Source organism: Trifolium pratense, linkage group LG2 (genome assembly GCF_020283565.1).
Source record: "Trifolium pratense cultivar HEN17-A07 linkage group LG2, ARS_RC_1.1, whole genome shotgun sequence".
Taxonomy (NCBI): domain Eukaryota; kingdom Viridiplantae; phylum Streptophyta; class Magnoliopsida; order Fabales; family Fabaceae; genus Trifolium; species Trifolium pratense.
Genome location: NC_060060.1, coordinates 57265450 through 57278152, shown reverse-complemented (window position 1 = coordinate 57278152; position 12703 = coordinate 57265450). Strand labels below are relative to the sequence as shown.

General features: G+C 38.6%; 38 non-coding genes across 38 annotated transcripts; all 38 read right to left on the bottom strand.

The window, feature by feature from the left end:
- Nucleotides 1-1569: 1569 nt before the first annotated feature.
- LOC123912157 lies at nt 1570-1688 on the bottom strand. Its single transcript, XR_006811037.1, has one exon. It is a non-coding gene; the product is annotated as a 5S ribosomal RNA (ribosomal RNA).
- A 171-nt stretch (nt 1689-1859) lies between these two features.
- LOC123912319 lies at nt 1860-1978 on the bottom strand. The gene has a single exon (XR_006811213.1). It is a non-coding gene; the product is annotated as a 5S ribosomal RNA (ribosomal RNA).
- Nucleotides 1979-2151: 173 nt separating this feature from the next.
- Nucleotides 2152-2270, bottom strand: LOC123912095. The gene has a single exon (XR_006810963.1). It is a non-coding gene; the product is annotated as a 5S ribosomal RNA (ribosomal RNA).
- Nucleotides 2271-2441: 171 nt separating this feature from the next.
- LOC123912240 lies at nt 2442-2560 on the bottom strand. The gene has a single exon (XR_006811136.1). It is a non-coding gene; the product is annotated as a 5S ribosomal RNA (ribosomal RNA).
- A 171-nt stretch (nt 2561-2731) lies between these two features.
- Nucleotides 2732-2850, bottom strand: LOC123912094. Its single transcript, XR_006810962.1, has one exon. It is a non-coding gene; the product is annotated as a 5S ribosomal RNA (ribosomal RNA).
- Nucleotides 2851-3022: 172 nt separating this feature from the next.
- Nucleotides 3023-3141, bottom strand: LOC123912195. Its single transcript, XR_006811082.1, has one exon. It is a non-coding gene; the product is annotated as a 5S ribosomal RNA (ribosomal RNA).
- A 171-nt stretch (nt 3142-3312) lies between these two features.
- On the bottom strand, nt 3313-3431 carry LOC123912318. Its single transcript, XR_006811212.1, has one exon. It is a non-coding gene; the product is annotated as a 5S ribosomal RNA (ribosomal RNA).
- A 173-nt stretch (nt 3432-3604) lies between these two features.
- On the bottom strand, nt 3605-3723 carry LOC123912093. Its single transcript, XR_006810961.1, has one exon. It is a non-coding gene; the product is annotated as a 5S ribosomal RNA (ribosomal RNA).
- A 171-nt stretch (nt 3724-3894) lies between these two features.
- LOC123912239 lies at nt 3895-4013 on the bottom strand. Its single transcript, XR_006811135.1, has one exon. It is a non-coding gene; the product is annotated as a 5S ribosomal RNA (ribosomal RNA).
- Nucleotides 4014-4184: 171 nt separating this feature from the next.
- LOC123912092 lies at nt 4185-4303 on the bottom strand. Its single transcript, XR_006810960.1, has one exon. It is a non-coding gene; the product is annotated as a 5S ribosomal RNA (ribosomal RNA).
- A 172-nt stretch (nt 4304-4475) lies between these two features.
- On the bottom strand, nt 4476-4594 carry LOC123912422. The gene has a single exon (XR_006811310.1). It is a non-coding gene; the product is annotated as a 5S ribosomal RNA (ribosomal RNA).
- A 171-nt stretch (nt 4595-4765) lies between these two features.
- On the bottom strand, nt 4766-4884 carry LOC123912198. The gene has a single exon (XR_006811086.1). It is a non-coding gene; the product is annotated as a 5S ribosomal RNA (ribosomal RNA).
- Nucleotides 4885-5056: 172 nt separating this feature from the next.
- Nucleotides 5057-5175, bottom strand: LOC123912091. The gene has a single exon (XR_006810959.1). It is a non-coding gene; the product is annotated as a 5S ribosomal RNA (ribosomal RNA).
- Nucleotides 5176-5347: 172 nt separating this feature from the next.
- Nucleotides 5348-5466, bottom strand: LOC123912420. Its single transcript, XR_006811308.1, has one exon. It is a non-coding gene; the product is annotated as a 5S ribosomal RNA (ribosomal RNA).
- A 171-nt stretch (nt 5467-5637) lies between these two features.
- On the bottom strand, nt 5638-5756 carry LOC123912197. The gene has a single exon (XR_006811085.1). It is a non-coding gene; the product is annotated as a 5S ribosomal RNA (ribosomal RNA).
- Nucleotides 5757-5928: 172 nt separating this feature from the next.
- On the bottom strand, nt 5929-6047 carry LOC123912090. The gene has a single exon (XR_006810957.1). It is a non-coding gene; the product is annotated as a 5S ribosomal RNA (ribosomal RNA).
- A 171-nt stretch (nt 6048-6218) lies between these two features.
- Nucleotides 6219-6337, bottom strand: LOC123912320. Its single transcript, XR_006811214.1, has one exon. It is a non-coding gene; the product is annotated as a 5S ribosomal RNA (ribosomal RNA).
- A 171-nt stretch (nt 6338-6508) lies between these two features.
- LOC123912160 lies at nt 6509-6627 on the bottom strand. Its single transcript, XR_006811040.1, has one exon. It is a non-coding gene; the product is annotated as a 5S ribosomal RNA (ribosomal RNA).
- Nucleotides 6628-6799: 172 nt separating this feature from the next.
- On the bottom strand, nt 6800-6918 carry LOC123912089. The gene has a single exon (XR_006810956.1). It is a non-coding gene; the product is annotated as a 5S ribosomal RNA (ribosomal RNA).
- Nucleotides 6919-7089: 171 nt separating this feature from the next.
- Nucleotides 7090-7208, bottom strand: LOC123912087. Its single transcript, XR_006810954.1, has one exon. It is a non-coding gene; the product is annotated as a 5S ribosomal RNA (ribosomal RNA).
- A 172-nt stretch (nt 7209-7380) lies between these two features.
- On the bottom strand, nt 7381-7499 carry LOC123912086. The gene has a single exon (XR_006810953.1). It is a non-coding gene; the product is annotated as a 5S ribosomal RNA (ribosomal RNA).
- Nucleotides 7500-7671: 172 nt separating this feature from the next.
- On the bottom strand, nt 7672-7790 carry LOC123912085. The gene has a single exon (XR_006810951.1). It is a non-coding gene; the product is annotated as a 5S ribosomal RNA (ribosomal RNA).
- Nucleotides 7791-7961: 171 nt separating this feature from the next.
- Nucleotides 7962-8080, bottom strand: LOC123912084. The gene has a single exon (XR_006810950.1). It is a non-coding gene; the product is annotated as a 5S ribosomal RNA (ribosomal RNA).
- A 172-nt stretch (nt 8081-8252) lies between these two features.
- Nucleotides 8253-8371, bottom strand: LOC123912083. Its single transcript, XR_006810949.1, has one exon. It is a non-coding gene; the product is annotated as a 5S ribosomal RNA (ribosomal RNA).
- Nucleotides 8372-8543: 172 nt separating this feature from the next.
- Nucleotides 8544-8662, bottom strand: LOC123912082. Its single transcript, XR_006810948.1, has one exon. It is a non-coding gene; the product is annotated as a 5S ribosomal RNA (ribosomal RNA).
- A 171-nt stretch (nt 8663-8833) lies between these two features.
- Nucleotides 8834-8952, bottom strand: LOC123912201. Its single transcript, XR_006811089.1, has one exon. It is a non-coding gene; the product is annotated as a 5S ribosomal RNA (ribosomal RNA).
- Nucleotides 8953-9124: 172 nt separating this feature from the next.
- On the bottom strand, nt 9125-9243 carry LOC123912081. Its single transcript, XR_006810947.1, has one exon. It is a non-coding gene; the product is annotated as a 5S ribosomal RNA (ribosomal RNA).
- A 171-nt stretch (nt 9244-9414) lies between these two features.
- Nucleotides 9415-9533, bottom strand: LOC123912080. The gene has a single exon (XR_006810945.1). It is a non-coding gene; the product is annotated as a 5S ribosomal RNA (ribosomal RNA).
- A 172-nt stretch (nt 9534-9705) lies between these two features.
- Nucleotides 9706-9824, bottom strand: LOC123912196. Its single transcript, XR_006811083.1, has one exon. It is a non-coding gene; the product is annotated as a 5S ribosomal RNA (ribosomal RNA).
- A 172-nt stretch (nt 9825-9996) lies between these two features.
- Nucleotides 9997-10115, bottom strand: LOC123912079. Its single transcript, XR_006810944.1, has one exon. It is a non-coding gene; the product is annotated as a 5S ribosomal RNA (ribosomal RNA).
- Nucleotides 10116-10286: 171 nt separating this feature from the next.
- LOC123912078 lies at nt 10287-10405 on the bottom strand. Its single transcript, XR_006810943.1, has one exon. It is a non-coding gene; the product is annotated as a 5S ribosomal RNA (ribosomal RNA).
- A 172-nt stretch (nt 10406-10577) lies between these two features.
- LOC123912076 lies at nt 10578-10696 on the bottom strand. The gene has a single exon (XR_006810941.1). It is a non-coding gene; the product is annotated as a 5S ribosomal RNA (ribosomal RNA).
- A 172-nt stretch (nt 10697-10868) lies between these two features.
- On the bottom strand, nt 10869-10987 carry LOC123912075. The gene has a single exon (XR_006810939.1). It is a non-coding gene; the product is annotated as a 5S ribosomal RNA (ribosomal RNA).
- Nucleotides 10988-11158: 171 nt separating this feature from the next.
- Nucleotides 11159-11277, bottom strand: LOC123912199. The gene has a single exon (XR_006811087.1). It is a non-coding gene; the product is annotated as a 5S ribosomal RNA (ribosomal RNA).
- A 172-nt stretch (nt 11278-11449) lies between these two features.
- LOC123912074 lies at nt 11450-11568 on the bottom strand. The gene has a single exon (XR_006810938.1). It is a non-coding gene; the product is annotated as a 5S ribosomal RNA (ribosomal RNA).
- A 171-nt stretch (nt 11569-11739) lies between these two features.
- LOC123912063 lies at nt 11740-11858 on the bottom strand. Its single transcript, XR_006810926.1, has one exon. It is a non-coding gene; the product is annotated as a 5S ribosomal RNA (ribosomal RNA).
- A 172-nt stretch (nt 11859-12030) lies between these two features.
- Nucleotides 12031-12149, bottom strand: LOC123912052. Its single transcript, XR_006810913.1, has one exon. It is a non-coding gene; the product is annotated as a 5S ribosomal RNA (ribosomal RNA).
- Nucleotides 12150-12320: 171 nt separating this feature from the next.
- On the bottom strand, nt 12321-12439 carry LOC123912041. Its single transcript, XR_006810900.1, has one exon. It is a non-coding gene; the product is annotated as a 5S ribosomal RNA (ribosomal RNA).
- Nucleotides 12440-12703: the final 264 nt, after the last annotated feature.

The following is a 12703-nucleotide window of genomic DNA, read 5'->3' as shown; positions in this document are numbered from 1 at the left end:
TAGGATATGGTTATCATCAACCATCTCTCCCATAAAGAGGAGTCACACAGTTTTATATCATGTTTGGATATGGGCTCCAGATCTCGGATAACATAATCCCATCTTCGGCCACTTTTCATAAACATAGTCCATTTTCATCAATTATTGGAATTCACATGATTCCCATAACACAATTATTCATGAATGCATGATTACTTTTAAACACATCAAATACATGACGCTATCTAGCTCGAAGCTATTCATTCACTGATGCGGAAACACAATTCCAACATCTAACACATTAGGATAACACAATATCCTATCACTCCAATCATAATTATTCACATGATAATTATCTGCATAACCATTTTTATACACATAAAGTTTCATTTACACTTATGTCATGAAACACACATCATTTCCTTAACATTGCAAATTAATGCTAAAACATAAACATAGTCACTTGAACTACAAGTCATTGCATACGCGTGCGAATCATATAACGATTAACAATAAGCATTGACAACATCAACATGTATCAACAAACATGTAAGGATACCCTTAAACCATGTTACAAGTGCCTAATTACACTTAAAACAATTATCAAAAAGTTGCTGTCACAGTGCTGTTCGCTAAGCGAATCCGTAGCGAACCCGTAGCGAATCCGTAGCGAACTACATCAGAGGGTTGCAGGTACATGGCGAACAGGTAGCGAACTTATTCGCTAAGCGAATCCGTAGCGAACCCGTAGCGAACTTATTCGCTAAGCGAATCCGTAGCGAATCCGTAGCGAACTACACCAGAATATCTGTTCTTGAGTTTTCTAAGGCGGTTTAACATTGAATCAACTCAAAAATTCATCTAGACATGTTATAAATTCTTATAAACAGCTAATTCAAGCATATATGGTACTTATGAACATTAATTAACACTCACAAACACCCACATACATCACACTTACAAATTCATACCAATTTCTTGCATTTTAAGCAAGTTTAACAAAACATGCAAATCATTGATCAAACATCTACATATACCCACTTTCAACTCCCCAAAGTTGTTTACCTCATCTACCATGAGTTCACTACACATGTTAGGATCAAAAGAATCCAATTTCCATTAAGAAAATCACCCACAAAACCCACAAGAAAATAGAGTGGAAAGAGTTTGGGAATGGAGGAATCGACATCCTCCCCTCTTTCGAATCACTCACGAATATGTAATCTAACTCTCGTACCTTAGCTCGACGAATCCACAAGCTTGCTCTTCTCTTTCTCTCCCACGAGCTCTCCCTCTCCCTCATGAGCTCCTTGCCCTAGCTAAGCTCTTCAACTTCTCATGGATTGCAACTTATGAGACTATTCATTGGTTTGACTTGCTACTTATAGCTCTCTCTATTCTCATGGATCAAAGCCCACTTGGCTTAGGCCCAATGCCTATTCCACGCCCAAAGGCCCAAACAACATAACTTCTCGCTCATTAACTTACGTTCTCGTTAAATGATTATTCACCGCTTAATAATTTAATTATAAATCACGCCCTCGCGTAATAAAATAATTAAATAACGAATACTAAATTTTGGGTCGTTACAAGGTGCAACACAAGGACTTCCCAGGAGGTCACCCATCCTAGTACTACTCTCGCCCAAGCACGCTTAACTGCGGAGTTCTGATGGGATCCGGTGCATTAGTGCTGGTATGATCGCACCTGATATGTAATACGGTTTAATTGTATATATGTCTTCCATCTTTCAGGCCAAATTTTGGAGAAATCCGAGAAAGTAGACTAAAACACGATATTTTTCATTAATCTCGCCAAAAATTGAACGATAAAATTTATAACACGGTGAAAACTAAACGAAATAAAAAAAATCGAAAAAAGAGGTGCAACACAAGGACTTCCCAGGAGGTCACCCATCCTAGTACTACTCTCGCCCAAGCACGCTTAACTGCGGAGTTCTGATGGGATCCGGTGCATTAGTGATGGTATGATCGCACCTGATATGTAATACGGTTTAATTGTATATATGTCTTCCATCTTTCAGGCCAAATTTTGGAGAAATCCGAGAAAGTAGACTAAAACACGATATTTTTCATTAATCTCGCCAAAAATTGAACGATAAAATTTATAACACGGTGAAAACTAAACGAAATAAAAAAAAAATCGAAAAAAGAGGTGCAACACAAGGACTTCCCAGGAGGTCACCCATCCTAGTACTACTCTCGCCCAAGCACGCTTAACTGCGGAGTTCTGATGGGATCCGGTGCATTAGTGCTGGTATGATCGCACCTGATATGTAATACGGTTTAATTGTATATATGTCTTCCATCTTTCAGGCCAAATTTTGGAGAAATCCGAGAAAGTAGACTAAAACACGATATTTTTCATTAATCTCGCCAAAAATTGAACGATAAAATTTATAACACGGTGAAAACTAAACGAAATAAAAAAAATCGAAAAAAGAGGTGCAACACAAGGACTTCCCAGGAGGTCACCCATCCTAGTACTACTCTCGCCCAAACACGCTTAACTGCGGAGTTCTGATGGGATCCGGTGCATTAGTGATGGTATGATCGCACCTGATATGTAATACGGTTTAATTGTATATATGTCTTCCATCTTTCAGGCCAAATTTTGGAGAAATCCGAGAAAGTAGACTAAAACACGATATTTTTCATTAATCTCGCCAAAAATTGAACGATAAAATTTATAACACGGTGAAAACTAAACGAAATAAAAAAAATCGAAAAAAGAGGTGCAACACAAGGACTTCCCAGGAGGTCACCCATCCTAGTACTACTCTCGCCCAAGCACGCTTAACTGCGGAGTTCTGATGGGATCCGGTGCATTAGTGCTGGTATGATCGCACCTGATATGTAATACGGTTTAATTGTATATATGTCTTCCATCTTTCAGGCCAAATTTTGGAGAAATCCGAGAAAGTAGACTAAAACACGATATTTTTCATTAATCTCGCCAAAAATTGAACGATAAAATTTATAACACGGTGAAAACTAAACGAAACAAAAAAACATCGAAAAAAGAGGTGCAACACAAGGACTTCCTAGGAGGTCACCCATCCTAGTACTACTCTCGCCCAAGCACGCTTAACTGCGGAGTTCTGATGGGATCCGGTGCATTAGTGCTGGTATGATCGCACCTGATATGTAATACGGTTTAATTGTATATATGTCTTCCATCTTTCAGGCCAAATTTTGGAGAAATCCGAGAAAGTAGACTAAAACACGATATTTTTCATTAATCTCGCCAAAAATTGAACGATAAAATTTATAACACGGTGAAAACTAAACGAAATAAAAAAAATCGAAAAAAGAGGTGCAACACAAGGACTTCCCAGGAGGTCACCCATCCTAGTACTACTCTCGCCCAAGCACGCTTAACTGCGGAGTTCTGATGGGATCCGGTGCATTAGTGATGGTATGATCGCACCTGATATGTAATACGGTTTAATTGTATATATGTCTTCCATCTTTCAGGCCAAATTTTGGAGAAATCCGAGAAAGTAGACTAAAACACGATATTTTTCATTAATCTCGCCAAAAATTGAACGATAAAATTTATAACACGGTGAAAACTAAACGAAATAAAAAAAAAATCGAAAAAAGAGGTGCAACACAAGGACTTCCCAGGAGGTCACCCATCCTAGTACTACTCTCGCCCAAGCACGCTTAACTGCGGAGTTCTGATGGGATCCGGTGCATTAGTGCTGGTATGATCGCACCTGATATGTAATACGGTTTAATTGTATATATGTCTTCCATCTTTCAGGCCAAATTTTGGAGAAATCCGAGAAAGTAGACTAAAACACGATATTTTTCATTAATCTCGCCAAAAATTGAACGATAAAATTTATAACACGGTGAAAACTAAACGAAATAAAAAAAATCGAAAAAAGAGGTGCAACACAAGGACTTCCCAGGAGGTCACCCATCCTAGTACTACTCTCGCCCAAACACGCTTAACTGCGGAGTTCTGATGGGATCCGGTGCATTAGTGATGGTATGATCGCACCTGATATGTAATACGGTTTAATTGTATATATGTCTTCCATCTTTCAGGCCAAATTTTGGAGAAATCCGAGAAAGTAGACTAAAACACGATATTTTTCATTAATCTCGCCAAAAATTGAACGATAAAATTTATAACACGGTGAAAACTAAACGAAATAAAAAAAATCGAAAAAAGAGGTGCAACACAAGGACTTCCCAGGAGGTCACCCATCCTAGTACTACTCTCGCCCAAGCACGCTTAACTGCGGAGTTCTGATGGGATCCGGTGCATTAGTGCTGGTATGATCGCACCTGATATGTAATACGGTTTAATTGTATATATGTCTTCCATCTTTCAGGCCAAATTTTGGAGAAATCCGAGAAAGTAGACTAAAACACGATATTTTTCATTAATCTCGCCAAAAATTGAACGATAAAATTTATAACACGGTGAAAACTAAACGAAACAAAAAAACATCGAAAAAAGAGGTGCAACACAAGGACTTCCTAGGAGGTCACCCATCCTAGTACTACTCTCGCCCAAGCACGCTTAACTGCGGAGTTCTGATGGGATCCGGTGCATTAGTGTTGGTATGATCGCACCTGATATGTAATACGGTTTAATTGTATATATGTCTTCCATCTTTCAGGCCAAATTTTGGAGAAATCCGAGAAAGTAGACTAAAACACGATATTTTTCATTAATCTCGCCAAAAATTGAACGATAAAATTTATAACACGGTGAAAACTAAACGAAATAAAAAAAATCGAAAAAAGAGGTGCAACACAAGGACTTCCCAGGAGGTCACCCATCCTAGTACTACTCTCGCCCAAGCACGCTTAACTGCAGAGTTCTGATGGGATCCGGTGCATTAGTGCTGGTATGATCGCACCTGATATGTAATACGGTTTAATTGTATATATGTCTTCCATCTTTCAGGCCAAATTTTGGAGAAATCCGAGAAAGTAGACTAAAACACGATATTTTTCATTAATCTCGCCAAAAATTGAACGATAAAATTTATAACACGGTGAAAACTAAACGAAATAAAAAAAAATCGAAAAAAGAGGTGCAACACAAGGACTTCCCAGGAGGTCACCCATCCTAGTACTACTCTCGCCCAAGCACGCTTAACTGCGGAGTTCTGATGGGATCCGGTGCATTAGTGCTGGTATGATCGCACCTGATATGTAATACGGTTTAATTGTATATATGTCTTCCATCTTTCAGGCCAAATTTTGGAGAAATCCGAGAAAGTAGACTAAAACACGATATTTTTCATTAATCTCGCCAAAAATTGAACGATAAAATTTATAACACGGTGAAAACTAAACGAAACAAAAAAACATCGAAAAAAGAGGTGCAACACAAGGACTTCCTAGGAGGTCACCCATCCTAGTACTACTCTCGCCCAAGCACGCTTAACTGCGGAGTTCTGATGGGATCCGGTGCATTAGTGTTGGTATGATCGCACCTGATATGTAATACGGTTTAATTGTATATATGTCTTCCATCTTTCAGGCCAAATTTTGGAGAAATCCGAGAAAGTAGACTAAAACACGATATTTTTCATTAATCTCGCCAAAAATTGAACGATAAAATTTATAACACGGTGAAAACTAAACGAAATAAAAAAAATCGAAAAAAGAGGTGCAACACAAGGACTTCCCAGGAGGTCACCCATCCTAGTACTACTCTCGCCCAAGCACGCTTAACTGCAGAGTTCTGATGGGATCCGGTGCATTAGTGCTGGTATGATCGCACCTGATATGTAATACGGTTTAATTGTATATATGTCTTCCATCTTTCAGGCCAAATTTTGGAGAAATCCGAGAAAGTAGACTAAAACACGATATTTTTCATTAATCTCGCCAAAAATTGAACGATAAAATTTATAACACGGTGAAAACTAAACGAAATAAAAAAAAATCGAAAAAAGAGGTGCAACACAAGGACTTCCCAGGAGGTCACCCATCCTAGTACTACTCTCGCCCAAGCACGCTTAACTGCGGAGTTCTGATGGGATCCGGTGCATTAGTGCTGGTATGATCGCACCTGATATGTAATACGGTTTAATTGTATATATGTCTTCCATCTTTCAGGCCAAATTTTGGAGAAATCCGAGAAAGTAGACTAAAACACGATATTTTTCATTAATCTCGCCAAAAATTGAACGATAAAATTTATAACACGGTGAAAACTAAACGAAATAAAAAAAATCGAAAAAAGAGGTGCAACACAAGGACTTCCCAGGAGGTCACCCATCCTAGTACTACTCTCGCCCAAACACGCTTAACTGCAGAGTTCTGATGGGATCCGGTGCATTAGTGCTGGTATGATCGCACCTGATATGTAATACGGTTTAATTGTATATATGTCTTCCATCTTTCAGGCCAAATTTTGGAGAAATCCGAGAAAGTAGACTAAAACACGATATTTTTCATTAATCTCGCCAAAAATTGAACGATAAAATTTATAACACGGTGAAAACTAAACGAAATAAAAAAAATCGAAAAAAGAGGTGCAACACAAGGACTTCCCAGGAGGTCACCCATCCTAGTACTACTCTCGCCCAAGCACGCTTAACTGCGGAGTTCTGATGGGATCCGGTGCATTAGTGCTGGTATGATCACACCTGATATGTAATACGGTTTAATTGTATATATGTCTTCCATCTTTCAGGCCAAATTTTGGAGAAATCCGAGAAAGTAGACTAAAACACGATATTTTTCATTAATCTCGCCAAAAATTGAACGATAAAATTTATAACACGGTGAAAACTAAACGAAACAAAAAAAAATCGAAAAAAGAGGTGCAACACAAGGACTTCCCAGGAGGTCACCCATCCTAGTACTACTCTCGCCCAAGCACGCTTAACTGCGGAGTTCTGATGGGATCCGGTGCATTAGTGCTGGTATGATCGCACCTGATATGTAATACGGTTTAATTGTATATATGTCTTCCATCTTTCAGGCCAAATTTTGGAGAAATCCGAGAAAGTAGACTAAAACACGATATTTTTCATTAATCTCGCCAAAAATTGAACGATAAAATTTATAACACGGTGAAAACTAAACGAAATAAAAAAAATCGAAAAAAGAGGTGCAACACAAGGACTTCCCAGGAGGTCACCCATCCTAGTACTACTCTCGCCCAAGCACGCTTAACTGCGGAGTTCTGATGGGATCCGGTGCATTAGTGCTGGTATGATCGCACCTGATATGTAATACGGTTTAATTGTATATATGTCTTCCATCTTTCAGGCCAAATTTTGGAGAAATCCGAGAAAGTAGACTAAAACACGATATTTTTCATTAATCTCGCCAAAAATTGAACGATAAAATTTATAACACGGTGAAAACTAAACGAAATAAAAAAAAATCGAAAAAAGAGGTGCAACACAAGGACTTCCCAGGAGGTCACCCATCCTAGTACTACTCTCGCCCAAGCACGCTTAACTGCGGAGTTCTGATGGGATCCGGTGCATTAGTGCTGGTATGATCGCACCTGATATGTAATACGGTTTAATTGTATATATGTCTTCCATCTTTCAGGCCAAATTTTGGAGAAATCCGAGAAAGTAGACTAAAACACGATATTTTTCATTAATCTCGCCAAAAATTGAACGATAAAATTTATAACACGGTGAAAACTAAACGAAATAAAAATAAATCGAAAAAAGAGGTGCAACACAAGGACTTCCCAGGAGGTCACCCATCCTAGTACTACTCTCGCCCAAGCACGCTTAACTGCGGAGTTCTGATGGGATCCGGTGCATTAGTGCTGGTATGATCGCACCTGATATGTAATACGGTTTAATTGTATATATGTCTTCCATCTTTCAGGCCAAATTTTGGAGAAATCCGAGAAAGTAGACTAAAACACGATATTTTTCATTAATCTCGCCAAAAATTGAACGATAAAATTTATAACACGGTGAAAACTAAACGAAATAAAAAAAATCGAAAAAAGAGGTGCAACACAAGGACTTCCCAGGAGGTCACCCATCCTAGTACTACTCTCGCCCAAGCACGCTTAACTGCGGAGTTCTGATGGGATCCGGTGCATTAGTGCTGGTATGATCGCACCTGATATGTAATACGGTTTAATTGTATATATGTCTTCCATCTTTCAGGCCAAATTTTGGAGAAATCCGAGAAAGTAGACTAAAACACGATATTTTTCATTAATCTCGCCAAAAATTGAACGATAAAATTTATAACACGGTGAAAACTAAACGAAACAAAAAAAAATCGAAAAAAGAGGTGCAACACAAGGACTTCCCAGGAGGTCACCCATCCTAGTACTACTCTCGCCCAAGCACGCTTAACTGCGGAGTTCTGATGGGATCCGGTGCATTAGTGCTGGTATGATCGCACCTGATATGTAATACGGTTTAATTGTATATATGTCTTCCATCTTTCAGGCCAAATTTTGGAGAAATCCGAAAAAGTAGACTAAAACACGATATTTTTCATTAATCTCGCCAAAAATTGAACGATAAAATTTATAACCCGGTGAAAACTAAACGAAATAAAAAAAAATCGAAAAAAGAGGTGCAACACAAGGACTTCCCAGGAGGTCACCCATCCTAGTACTACTCTCGCCCAAGCACGCTTAACTGCGGAGTTCTGATGGGATCCGGTGCATTAGTGCTGGTATGATCGCACCTGATATGTAATACGGTTTAATTGTATATATGTCTTCCATCTTTCAGGCCAAATTTTGGAGAAATCCGAGAAAGTAGACTAAAACACGATATTTTTCATTAATCTCGCCAAAAATTGAACGATAAAATTTATAACACGGTGAAAACTAAACGAAATAAAAAAAATCGAAAAAAGAGGTGCAACACAAGGACTTCCCAGGAGGTCACCCATCCTAGTACTACTCTCGCCCAAACACGCTTAACTGCGGAGTTCTGATGGGATCCGGTGCATTAGTGCTGGTATGATCGCACCTGATATGTAATACGGTTTAATTGTATATATGTCTTCCATCTTTCAGGCCAAATTTTGGAGAAATCCGAGAAAGTAGACTAAAACACGATATTTTTCATTAATCTCGCCAAAAATTGAACGATAAAATTTATAACACGGTGAAAACTAAACGAAATAAAAAAAAATCGAAAAAAGAGGTGCAACACAAGGACTTCCCAGGAGGTCACCCATCCTAGTACTACTCTCGCCCAAGCACGCTTAACTGCGGAGTTCTGATGGGATCCGGTGCATTAGTGCTGGTATGATCGCACCTGATATGTAATACGGTTTAATTGTAGATATGTCTTCCATCTTTCAGGCCAAATTTTGGAGAAATCCGAGAAAGTAGACTAAAACACGTTATTTTTCATTGATCTCGCCAAAAATTGAATGATAAAATTTATAACACGGTGAAAACTAAACGAAATAAAAAAAATCGAAAAAAGAGGTGCAACACAAGGACTTCCCAGGAGGTCACCCATCCTAGTACTACTCTCGCCCAAGCACGCTTAACTGCGGAGTTCTGATGGGATCCGGTGCATTAGTGCTGGTATGATCGCACCTGATATGTAATACGGTTTAATTGTATATATGTCTTCCATCTTTCAGGCCAAATTTTGGAGAAATCCGAGAAAGTAGACTAAAACACGATATTTTTCATTAATCTCGCCAAAAATTGAACGATAAAATTTATAACACGGTGAAAACTAAACGAAATAAAAAAAAATCGAAAAAAGAGGTGCAACACAAGGACTTCCCAGGAGGTGACCCATCCTAGTACTACTCTCGCCCAAGCACGCTTAACTGCGGAGTTCTGATGGGATCCGGTGCATTAGTGCTGGTATGATCGCACCTGATATGTAATACGGTTTAATTGTATATATGTCTTCCATCTTTCAGGCCAAATTTTGGAGAAATCCGAGAAAGTAGACTAAAACACGATATTTTTCATTAATCTCGCCAAAAATTGAACGATAAAATTTATAACACGGTGAAAACTAAACGAAATAAAAAAAAATCGAAAAAAGAGGTGCAACACAAGGACTTCCCAGGAGGTCACCCATCCTAGTACTACTCTCGCCCAAGCACGCTTAACTGCGGAGTTCTGATGGGATCCGGTGCATTAGTGCTGGTATGATCGCACCTGATATGTAATACGGTTTAATTGTATATATGTCTTCCATCTTTCAGGCCAAATTTTGGAGAAATCCGAGAAAGTAGACTAAAACACGATATTTTTCATTAATCTCGCCAAAAATTGAATGATAAAATTTATAACACGGTGAAAACTAAACGAAATAAAAAAAATCGAAAAAAGAGGTGCAACACAAGGACTTCCCAGGAGGTCACCCATCCTAGTACTACTCTCGCCCAAGCACGCTTAACTGCGGAGTTCTGATGGGATCCGGTGCATTAGTGCTGGTATGATCGCACCTGATATGTAATACGGTTTAATTGTATATATGTCTTCCATCTTTCAGGCCAAATTTTGGAGAAATCCGAGAAAGTAGACTAAAACACGATATTTTTCATTAATCTCGCCAAAAATTGAACGATAAAATTTATAACACGGTGAAAACTAAACGAAACAAAAAAAAATCGAAAAAAGAGGTGCAACACAAGGACTTCCCAGGAGGTCACCCATCCTAGTACTACTCTCGCCCAAGCACGCTTAACTGCGGAGTTCTGATGGGATCCGGTGCATTAGTGCTGGTATGATCGCACCTGATATGTAATACGGTTTAATTGTATATATGTCTTCCATCTTTCAGGCCAAATTTTGGAGAAATCCGAGAAAGTAGACTAAAACACGATATTTTTCATTAATCTCGCCAAAAATTGAACGATAAAATTTATAACACGGTGAAAACTAAACGAAATAAAAAAAAATCGAAAAAAGAGGTGCAACACAAGGACTTCCCAGGAGGTCACCCATCCTAGTACTACTCTCGCCCAAGCACGCTTAACTGCGGAGTTCTGATGGGATCCGGTGCATTAGTGCTGGTATGATCGCACCTGATATGTAATACGGTTTAATTGTATATATGTCTTCCATCTTTCAGGCCAAATTTTGGAGAAATCCGAGAAAGTAGACTAAAACACGATATTTTTCATTAATCTCGCCAAAAATTGAACGATAAAATTTATAACACGGTGAAAACTAAACGAAATAAAAAAAATCGAAAAAAGAGGTGCAACACAAGGACTTCCCAGGAGGTCACCCATCCTAGTACTACTCTCGCCCAAACACGCTTAACTGCGGAGTTCTGATGGGATCCGGTGCATTAGTGCTGGTATGATCGCACCTGATATGTAATACGGTTTAATTGTATATATGTCTTCCATCTTTCAGGCCAAATTTTGGAGAAATCCGAGAAAGTAGACTAAAACACGATATTTTTCATTAATCTCGCCAAAAATTGAACGATAAAATTTATAACACGGTGAAAACTAAACGAAATAAAAAAAAATCGAAAAAAGAGGTGCAACACAAGGACTTCCCAGGAGGTCACCCATCCTAGTACTACTCTCGCCCAAGCACGCTTAACTGCGGAGTTCTGATGGGATCCGGTGCATTAGTGCTGGTATGATCGCACCTGATATGTAATACGGTTTAATTGTATATATGTCTTCCATCTTTCAGGCCAAATTTTGGAGAAATCCGAGAAAGTAGACTAAAACACGATATTTTTCATTAATCTCGCCAAAAATTGAATGATAAAATTTATAACACGGTGAAAACTAAACGAAATAAAAAAAATCGAAAAAAGAGGTGCAACACAAGGACTTCCCAGGAGGTCACCCATCCTAGTACTACTCTCGCCCAAGCACGCTTAACTGCGGAGTTCTGATGGGATCCGGTGCATTAGTGCTGGTATGATCGCACCTGATATGTAATACGGTTTAATTGTATATATGTCTTCCATCTTTCAGGCCAAATTTTGGAGAAATCCGAGAAAGTAGACTAAAACACGATATTTTTCATTAATCTCGCCAAAAATTGAACGATAAAATTTATAACACGGTGAAAACTAAACGAAATAAAAAAAAATCGAAAAAAGAGGTGCAACACAAGGACTTCCCAGGAGGTCACCCATCCTAGTACTACTCTCGCCCAAGCACGCTTAACTGCGGAGTTCTGATGGGATCCGGTGCATTAGTGCTGGTATGATCGCACCTGATATGTAATACGGTTTAATTGTATATATGTCTTCCATCTTTCAGGCCAAATTTTGGAGAAATCCGAGAAAGTAGACTAAAACACGATATTTTTCATTAATCTCGCCAAAAATTGAACGATAAAATTTATAACACGGTGAAAACTAAACGAAATAAAAAAAATCGAAAAAAGAGGTGCAACACAAGGACTTCCCAGGAGGTCACCCATCCTAGTACTACTCTCGCCCAAGCACGCTTAACTGCGGAGTTCTGATGGGATCCGGTGCATTAGTGCTGGTATGATCGCACCTGATATGTAATACGGTTTAATTGTATATATGTCTTCCATCTTTCAGGCCAAATTTTGGAGAAATCCGAGAAAGTAGACTAAAACACGATATTTTTCATTAATCTCGCCAAAAATTGAACGATAAAATTTATAACACGGTGAAAACTAAACGAAATAAAAAAAATCGAAAAAAGAGGTGCAACACAAGTGGTCTTACAAGAGCCACGCTGCAGTGGGAGTATCGCAAGAAAAACTATCAAGAAGCTAGGTTTCAAAAATTATGTTT